A 9,370-nucleotide genomic window follows, 5' to 3' on the forward strand; every position below is an offset into this window, starting at 1 on the left:
AGGGGGGGCTGGGAGCCAGGACTCCTGGGTTCTCTCCCTGCCTCTGGAGGGGAGTGGGGGCTGGTGGGTTAGAGCTGGGGGGGCTGGGAGCCAGGACTCCTGGGTTCTCTCCCTGGCTCTGGAGGGGAGTGGGGTCTGGTGGTTAGAGCAGGGGGTAGTAAGCCCCCCGTTCCCTGCAGCACAGGACGCCTGGTGCCAGCCCTGACAGCTGCCAACCCACATACTGGGGCGGGGGAATGAGCTGGGGCTGGCAGCTCAAAATCCCCTGAACGCGTCAGTCAGATGGAAACCGAAAGCAGCCGGAGCCTTTCCTAGCACGGGGCTGATTCCAGGAAACCCGGGCCGAGGGGGGCAAGTCTCTCCAAGCTGGTGGCCCCGGCTGAGGGTCTCAGTCCAGGGTTTGTTTAATCCCGGAGCTTCCAAGCATGGAGGCAGCTGCTGGCAGTACAGGGGCCATGACACACAGCACAGCGGTCCTGAGTGCGCCCAGCAGAAGGGCTCGCTGCAAAGCCTCTTGCTGCCCCCCTTCTTAGAGAGCAGAGATGAGCCCCAGTGCGCTGGGAGTGGGAGACTGTGTCCAAGCTCAGATGCAGCCGCTGCCTTGGCCCCCCCTTGCCTCAGTTTCCCTCTCCCCCTGCCCAGCCAAACTGCAAATCTTCCCTCCTCAAATAATGAAATTCCTGATGAAACAAGAACCCACCGTCCTTGGCCTCCTGGGATCCCAGCACCCCACACTGACACCCCCCACCCTGCTCCCTGCAGCAGGGTGCCCCCTACTAAGCCCCTGCCCCACTTCCTGCAGCACAGCGCCCCCCACTGACACCCCTCCCCGCTCCCTGCCGCCCCCTGCTGACCCCCCACCCCCCTCCCTGCAGAGTCACTGAGATGCGGGCAGGGGGCCGAGCTCCCACCCCCTCAGGAGATGCTGCCCTGCCGCTCTGAGACCCAGAGCAGCCGTCAGGACCCACAATATCCCCCTGGCAGAGAGAGGGGCCGAAACACCCTGCCCACCTCGCCGAGCCCCGGCCCCGCTCCCAGCCGGCGGCTCCGGGCACACAGGCCGGCCAAGGCGGGAGCTGGGCAGGGAGGCGCCAGGCCGAGCCCGGGGCCGTTGCCAGCGCGCGCAGGGTCCCGGGGCAGCCCGCGTGGCCGGCGTGTTCCCGGCTGGTCTGGAGTCAGCCCGCGTTTGTATCTGGCAGGCAGAGCCGCCCATCCGCGGGGTGAAGCCCGGCCGTGCCCCCTTCTCGGGTCCATCCAGGTTCCCCACAGGCCCCCGGGTCAGGGCCGGGCCACGCCGGGCTGGGGGGGTCTGGGGAGCACCGGGCTGAGGGTAAACCCAGCTCCAGCCCAGGGCAGGGCAGGCCAGGCCACACGGCTCCTTGCCACCCGGCCAGCTCGGTCGCGGGGTGTCCGGCCCCCAAGCAGGCGCCCTGCTCCCACCCCGCCCGCTCGGTCCCGGGGCCCAGAGCAAGGGGGCCCTGCTGCGGGCGCTGGCAGACGGGGGCCACCCGTGTGCACTTGGGCCGCTGCGATAGGGCACGGTAACGAGCAGGCCCCCGATCGCCGGGCGCGGCGGCTGCACCGGGGGGCTCACAGGGGCCGGGGCACTGCAGGGACCACGGCTGCCACGGACACCGAGACCGGAGTCACCGGTGAAGTCCTCCGGGTTACGCAGGCCACACAGGCGGGGGTAGGGGAGGCCGAAGCAGCCAGGCCTGGCCCTGCCCACACTCCACCCCCAGGGCCCCGCTTCGGTGGGGCCGCGGGGCTCCAGGGCCACGCTGCCCCCCTTCCCGGGGCTGGGGGGGCTGCGGGCACGAGCCAGCCTGGGGCGGAGGCCGGCAGCCACGGTGGGGGGTCTGGGCTCCAGGGGGTGCGGAAGGGGCCTCGGGTGGAAGGGGTGGGGCTGGGGCCTCCCCCAGCCAGCGGTTCACAGGCCGCCCATGGCAGGCAGACCCCTCGCAGGCCCTGGGCGCCCCGACATCCCCCCCACGCCATGTAGGAGTCACCGCCCTGGCACCCCGCCCGGCTGGCGGCCCGGGGAGAAGGGGCTGGGCCGGGCGTTCCCGGCTGGGTGCCTGCCAAGGGCCACCAACCCAAGAAACCAGCTGTGCGGCCAGGGCTCATTTGTGCCAGAGTCATCGAGCGGACGGAGGCACAACAGGCCCCACACCAGGGAACCGGCCCACGGCGCCGATGCCCCTCGCTCCCGACCCGCAGCCCCCTGCCGGACCAGCCCTGGGCCCCCCAGCCCCGCCGGTGCCCCTCGCTCCCAACCTGCAGCCCCCCGCCAGCCCAGTCCTTGGCCCCTCCACAGCTCTGCCGGTGCCCCTTTATCCCGACCCACAGCCACCTGCTTTCCCCCCACAGCTCTGCTGGTGCCCCATAATCAGTCACCTGGCGTGGCTGTCTACTCCCAACCCCACTCCACTCTAACCACTAGACCCCACTCCCCTCCCAGAGTCAGGAGTCCTGGCTCCCACCCCCCCTGTTCTAACCATTAGATTCCACTTCCCTCCAAGGGACAGGGAGAGAACCCAGGAGTCCTGGCTCCCAGCCCCCTGCTCTGACCCCTAGACACCCTGCTGCTTAGCAATCTCACAGCACTGACCCTGCCTTGGCAGCCCGGAGCCAGGGCAGGTTTCCGGCTTGTCCTGGCACACGGTGTCCTGCATGTTTCTTAGTTTCAGGGGCACGATTCACATCCCCAGAGAGCAGCAAAGACACCCAGACACATGAGCGAGGTTTGCGGGGAGGTTTGTTTAATCACAGAGTTGCAAGGCAGGAACACAGGTTTCAGAGGGGTAGCCTTGTTAGTCTGAATCAGCAAAAACGAGGAGTCCTTGTGGCACCTTAGAGACTAACACATTTATTTGGGCATAAGCTTTCGTGGGCTAAAACCCACTTCATCAGATGCATGGAGTGGAACATACAGTAGGGAGGTATAAAAGCACAGCATATGAAAAAATGGGAGTTGCCTTACCAAGCGGGGGGTCAGTGCTAACGAACCAATTCAATTAACAGTAGGATACCAAGGGAGGAAAAATAACTTTTGTAGTGGTAATGAGGGTGGCCTATTTCAAACAGTTGACAAGAAGGTGTGAGTAACAGTAGGGGGAAATTAGTATGGGATAATCAGTTTTTGTAATGACCCAACCACTCCCAGTCTTATTCAGGCCTAATTTAATGGGGTCCACATGGCTACCAATGTGATCTATGCCATCATGTGCCAGCAATGCCCCTCTGCCGTGTACATTGGCCAAACCGGAGAGTCCCTATGTAAAAGAATAAATGGACACAAATCTGACATCAAGAATTATAACATTCAAAAAGCAGTCGGAGAACACTTCAACCTCCCTGGTCACTCAATAACAGACTTAAAAGTGGCAAAAAAAAAAACCCTTCAGAAACCATCTCCAACATGAAACTGCAGAACTGGAATTAATTTGCAAATTGGACACCATCAAATTAGGCCTGAATAGAGACTGGGAGTGGTTGGGTCACTACAAAACCTAATTTTCCCCTACTGTTACTCACACCTTCTTGTCAACTGTTTGAAATGGGCCACCCTCATTACCACTACAAAAGTGATTTTTCCTCCCTTGGTATCCCACTGTTAATTGAGTTGTCTCATTAGACTGACCCCCGACTTGGTAAGGCAGCTCCCATCTTTTCATGTACTATGTATATATACCTGCTACTGTATTTTCCCCTCCATACATCTGATGAAGTGGGTTCTAGCCCATGAAAGCTTATGCCCAAATAAATGTGTTAGTCTCTGAGGTGCCACAAGGACTCCTCATTGTTAAGGCAAGGAGAGAGGCACCCCCAGCCCATGCCAGCTCCCATCCCTCGGCCTGGGGCTGGAGAGGTGTGACAAAGTGGGGGGGTTCTTAGTGACTGTGCGTGCCTCAGTTTCCCTGTGTGCTGCGTGTGTAACAAGGGGGTGGGAGAGGGGGTTTGTTGTTGCAGGGGACCAGGTGTGACCTCGACTACTAGTTGGGACCCCAGACACTGGCCTGGAGATTGGGCACCCAGCAACTGGTGATCAGGGGACCCCCCAGCTTGGGAGCCAGCTGGTTCTGGCCAGTTGGGGGACAATGGGCTGAGGAGAGAGGGGCCTGGGGCCCTGACCAGCTGGGGGGAACAAAGGACTGCAGAGAGGGGCCAAGGCGGCCTGTTCACCTGGGACTGAAGACAAAGGGTAGAGGGGGAGGGTATATGGGGGGCTCAGCTGGAAGGAGGGGGCTGGGCTGGGGACAAGGAGCAGCCAGAGCCCATGGGGACGGGGACAGACTCAGCTGGCCGGGGCTGAGACTGGCCAGGCCCCAGGCCCCAGAGACCTGCCCGGGCTGGGTCCAGACGTTCAATAAACACTAACGGGGAGTCCCTGCAGCTAGAGATCAGGGGGCGTTGCTCCCTCTGGGGGTGGGGACCCCAGGGGCCCAGAGCGAGGGGACTCCCTGAGGGGCCCACGGCAGAGCCAGGCTGCTGGGGGCTCAGAGGTGCAGTCCCAAGAGGCGGCGAGGCCAAAGGGCCTAACCCCAGAGACAGTGGACCCCTGTGAAGAGCTGTCACACAGGGGGGTTCCTCCCAGGGGCCGTACGGAGCCAAGAGAGCCCCGGGCCGGGGAATCCGTGACAGGAGGCACCCAGGCTGTGGGGCTCCGGGTTCCTAGGTGTGGGCTCGTCTCACTCCCCCTGGGGGTGATGTTCTGGTGGCCACTTCACCCGGGTCCTGCCCCACAGATCAGGCCAATGGGCCCATCCATCCCGGTATCCCTTTCCCAATAGCTCCTGTGCAGCTTGAGGTAGCTCGTCTCCCACAATGCACCTCCCTGCAAGGCCGTGTGGGGCGACATATTCCTCCCTGACCCAGCCACGGTCATGAAGCGTGGGGGTGGAGAGCTGGCAGCGTTGCAGTTGGAACTAAGCTTTACTAAGCTGCTCGCCGGTGGAGCGTCCTGTGGCAGGGGGTTCCGAGGGTGAACAGGGAGCTGGGTGTGACGAAGTGGGACTGTTCTTAATGTTTCCTCCGAATATTGTGGGGGTGCCTCAGTTTCCCCTATGCAGTTCTTAAGTATCTAGGTGGTGGGGTAAGGGTGTATAATCACTGCAGAGCCCTAGAGGGCAGGTGTGTGCAGGGGTCTGGACACAGAGAATGGCCAACACCCCGTTTCCTGGCAACTGATGGCCTGGGCCCTTCCCCCCTGCAAGGTGAAAGCTAAAGGGTTGGAGAACAAAGGAATCTGGTGACCTCCTGGCCAGGGAAAGGGACAAAGCCCAGGGGAGGAGGGGCTGGAGGGAGTTTCAGTTTGGGGCTGGCTGGGACATGGAGTGAAGGGCAGAGGGGGATGTCTGGCTCACTCCCCCACAAAATGGACCCAGCTGAGGGGTCCTGTTCTCTGCACCTACAAGCTCTGTTTTAGACCATGTTCCTGCCGTCTAATAAAACTCCGTGTTACTGGCTGGCTGAGAGTCACGTCTGACTGCGAAGTTGGGGGGCAGGACCCTCTGGCTTCCCCAGGACTCCGCCTGAGCGGACTCACTGTGGGAAGCGCCCGGAGGGGCAGAGGATGCTCAATGCTCCAAGGTCAGACCCAGGAAGGTGGAAGCTGGGTGAGCCGTGTGTCCTGAAGACAGGCTGCTCACAGGAAGGCAACTGCCCCAGAGTCCTGCAGAGTCTGGAACACATGACTTATGAGGAGAGGCTGAGGGAGCTGGATTGTTTAGTCTGCGGGAATGAGGGGGGATTTGATAGCTGCTTTCAACTACCTGAGAGGTGGATCCAAAGAGGATGGTTGTAGACTATTCTCAGTGGTGGAAGAGGACAGGACAAGGAGTAATGGTCTCAAGTTGCAGTGGGGGAGGTTTAGGTTGGATATTAGGAAAAACTTTTTCACTAGGAGGGTGGTGAAGCACTGGAATGCGTTACCTAGGGAGGTGGTAGAATCTCCTTCCTTAGAGGTTTTTAAGGTCAGGCTTGACAAAGCCCTGGCTGGGATGATTTAACTGGGAATTGGTCCTGCTTTGAGCAGGGGGTTGGACTAGATGACCTCCTGAGGTCCCTTCTGTCACGGAGCCCCTGGGTGATGGTCTGGAACTGCTCCCCATGAAGCCAGTCAGGACTCTGGGGTAGTCGCCTTTCTGTGAGCAGCCTGTCTTCAGGACACACAGCTCACACAGCTTCCACCTTCCTGGGTCTGACCTCGGAGCATTCAGCATCCTCTGCCCCTCCGTGCGCTTCCCACAGCGAGTCCGCTCAGGCGGGGTCCTGGGGAAGCCAGAGGGTCCTGCACCCCAACTCCGCAGTCAGACGTGACTCTCAGCCAGCCAGTAAAACAGAAGGTTTATTAGACGACAGGAACATGGTCTAACACAGAGCTTGCAGGTGCAGAGAACGGGACCCCTCAGCTGGGTCCATTCTGGGGGGCAGTGAGCCAGACAACCACGTCTGCCCTTCACTCCATGTCCCAGCCAGCCCCAAACTGAAAAACCCCCTCCAGCCCCTCCTCCTCTGGGCTTTGTTCCTTTCCCGGGCCAGGTGGTCACCTGATTCCTTTGTTCTCCAACCCTTCAGCTCTCACCTTGCAGGGGGGGAAGGGCCCAGGCCATCAGTTGCCAGGAAACAGGGTGTCGGCCATTCTCTGTGTCCAGACCCCTGCACACACCTGCCCTCTAGGGCTCTGCAATGATCATACACCCTTACCCCACCCCCTAGATACTTAAGAACTGCCTAGGGGAAACTGAGGCACCCCCACACTATTCAGAGGAAACATTAAGAACAGTCCCAGTTCGTCACAGTCGGCCAGAACCCGCCCGTCTCTCAGCCAGGCGATGGTGACGTCCCCGGGGTAGAATCCCGCACGTGGCAGGGGAAGGCGCTCGCTGCGTCTCTCCCGGGCGCTCACCGGGGGATGGAGACTTGCGGAGCACCTGGAACGAGAGAGACAGTCCTGGGGCCGTGTCTGGACGTATACGTCATAATTTTGGGTTACCCCCATGAGCCAGTCTGAGCTAAATTATACAGATATCCCCATGTCCCACCAGCAATAAATCTTTATTGTTCTGGTGCACAAAACACCGCGGGTCACCTGTGAGGTTTTACCCCAGTAGGATGTAGGAAGGCGCTTCAGACACGGTGATTGAGGGTGCGCAGTTGTCACGGAGTCCCTGGGCGATGCTCTGGACCTGCTCCCCATGAAGCCGGGCAGGACTCTGGGGAAGTCTCCTCTCGGGGAGCAGCCTGTCTGCAGGACACACAGCTCCCCCGGCTCCACCTTCCTGGGTCTGACCTTGGAGCCTTCAGCCTCCTCTGCCCCTCCGGGCACTTCCCACAGCCAGTCCGCTCAGGCGGGGTCCTGGGGAAGCCAGAGGGTCCTGCACCCCAACTTCGCAGTCAGACATGACTCTCAGCCAGCCAGTAAAACAGAAGGTTTATTAGACGACAGGAACATGGTCTAACACAGAGCCTGTAGGTGCAGAGAACAGGACCCCTCAGCTGGGTCCATTCTGGGGGGCAGTGAGCCAGACAACCACGTCTGCACTTCACTCCATGTCCCAGCCAGCCCCAAACTGAAACTCCCTCCAGCCCCTCCTCCTCTGGGCTTTGTTCCTTTCCCGGGCCAGGAGGGCACCGGATTCCTTTGTTCTCCAACCCTTTAGCTCTCACCTTGCAGGGGGGAAGGGCCCAGGCCATCAGTTGCCAGGAAACAGGGTGTCGGCCATTCTCTGTGTCCAGACCCCTGCACACACCTGCCCTCTAGGGCTCTGCAACGATCATACACCCTTACCCCACCCCCTAGATACTTAAGAACTGCCTAGGGGAAACTGAGGCACCCCCACACTATTCAGAGGAAACATTAAGAACAGTCCCACTTCGTCACAGTGCCCCTTACCTCTTCTCTCCCCCCCTCTCCCCCCCCCCCCGCATCTCCACCCAGGTTGGGAGGTAAAACTCGGCAGATAAACTTTCGAACTCTGGGGCTGCCCTGACCAGGGACAGAGACTTTTGGGTCGTTGGACTTTTGGGACTTTGGGTGATTTGGGGTTGCTGGACTCCAGAACCAAAGGGAAAGGGCACGCCCCAGTTTGCTTGGGGTGGGTTTTTGCTCATGGGTTGTGTTATGGATCCTGTTGGTGGTGTTTCCCCAACGTAATGCCGCATTGTTTCTCTCTGTTATTAAAAGGCTTTTTGCCACACTCAGACTCTGTGTTTGCGAGAGGCGAAGTATTGCCTCTTGGAGGCGCCCAGCGGGGGTGGTATATATTTGCCCCAGGTCACTGGGTGGGGGCTCGAGCCGGTTTGCATTGTGTTATTGGAACGGATCCCCTAGATACTGAACCCGGCCCTTGTTGCTGCCAACTCTGACGGGCAGAAGGGTTACACCTACGATGAGAGGCCTTTACACGGCAGTCTGCGCCAGGGCGTGGGGGCTTGGTGATGACTGGCAGTAGCCCAGACTGCGGCAAGGTGGGGATAGTGGGTTGGGGGCTCCCCAGGAAGGGGAGACCCAGAGGCAGAGTGTGGGGGTGCTCCCAGGGGGCAGAACCCCAGAGAAGGGGGCCTGGGTACAGGTGGGTCAGTCACTGCCCAGCTCTGCCCAGCCTCAGCCGCCGAGTCTGCCCTGAGCCCGTGTGAATGCCCCAGGGTGTGACAGGAGCCGGGGGAGGGACGGGGGAGCCGCGGGGCTTCGCGATGCTTTGTTTTAATTAACAAACTAATTAATTGGCGGCGTGGTCTGAGCTGTGGTGGGTGCGTAGGCCCAGGCCAGCCGTTGGCAGCGCAGCCATAGGGCCTGGCCCCGAGCCGGGCGCTGGCGGCTGCCCGCGTTTCACACAGCGGGTGGTGCTGGCTGGCGGGGCTCTGGCTGTGCTGGGTCAGTTCCTTGGCAGAACCGGAGCCTGCGGGGTCACCCTGGGCCTGGCAGGGCCACAGGCTGCCCCCAGCCCTGCCTGGGATGAAGAGTTAGATCAGGCCCCAGCCCCACAAGCCTCTGCCCAGTTACCCTGTGTGCCCAGCCCATGCCCAGCGCCCCAGGGGGGATGAGAGGCCCTGAGCCAGGGTGCGGATGCTGCAGGGTTGAAACACGGTGTAAGGCCGGTCGATGCACCCCACGGAGAGCAGACCTGCTTCCCAGGGACAGGCCTGCGTCCCCCCAGCCCCGCTCCACATGCTGCCCCAGCTGGTGAGGGTCCCCCAGAGCTGGCCCCTCACAGACGCCCCTTCCCAGCATGTTGCCAGTCACCCCGCACTGCCCATGGGAGCCAGGCCCCACCCCGGGACCTCAGGGGGATCCTGCCCGGAGAAGCCAGGGCCACCCCTGTCGTGGGGACAGCGCTGGGCTCAGTGCCGGGGGTGGCCCCGAGCG

At 61.3% G+C, this 9,370-nt stretch overlaps 1 protein-coding gene across 1 annotated transcript in view; it reads right to left on the bottom strand.

Moving 5' to 3' along the window:
* The window catches only part of LOC125637961 (signal-regulatory protein beta-1), a 61,485-nt gene that overhangs the window by 26,483 nt on the left and 25,632 nt on the right, over positions 1 to 9,370 (bottom strand). The window lies entirely within an intron of this gene.

The sequence above is a fragment of the Caretta caretta genome, chromosome 6, assembly GCF_965140235.1.
Source record: "Caretta caretta isolate rCarCar2 chromosome 6, rCarCar1.hap1, whole genome shotgun sequence".
In the NCBI taxonomy this organism is placed as follows: Eukaryota; Metazoa; Chordata; order Testudines; family Cheloniidae; genus Caretta; species Caretta caretta.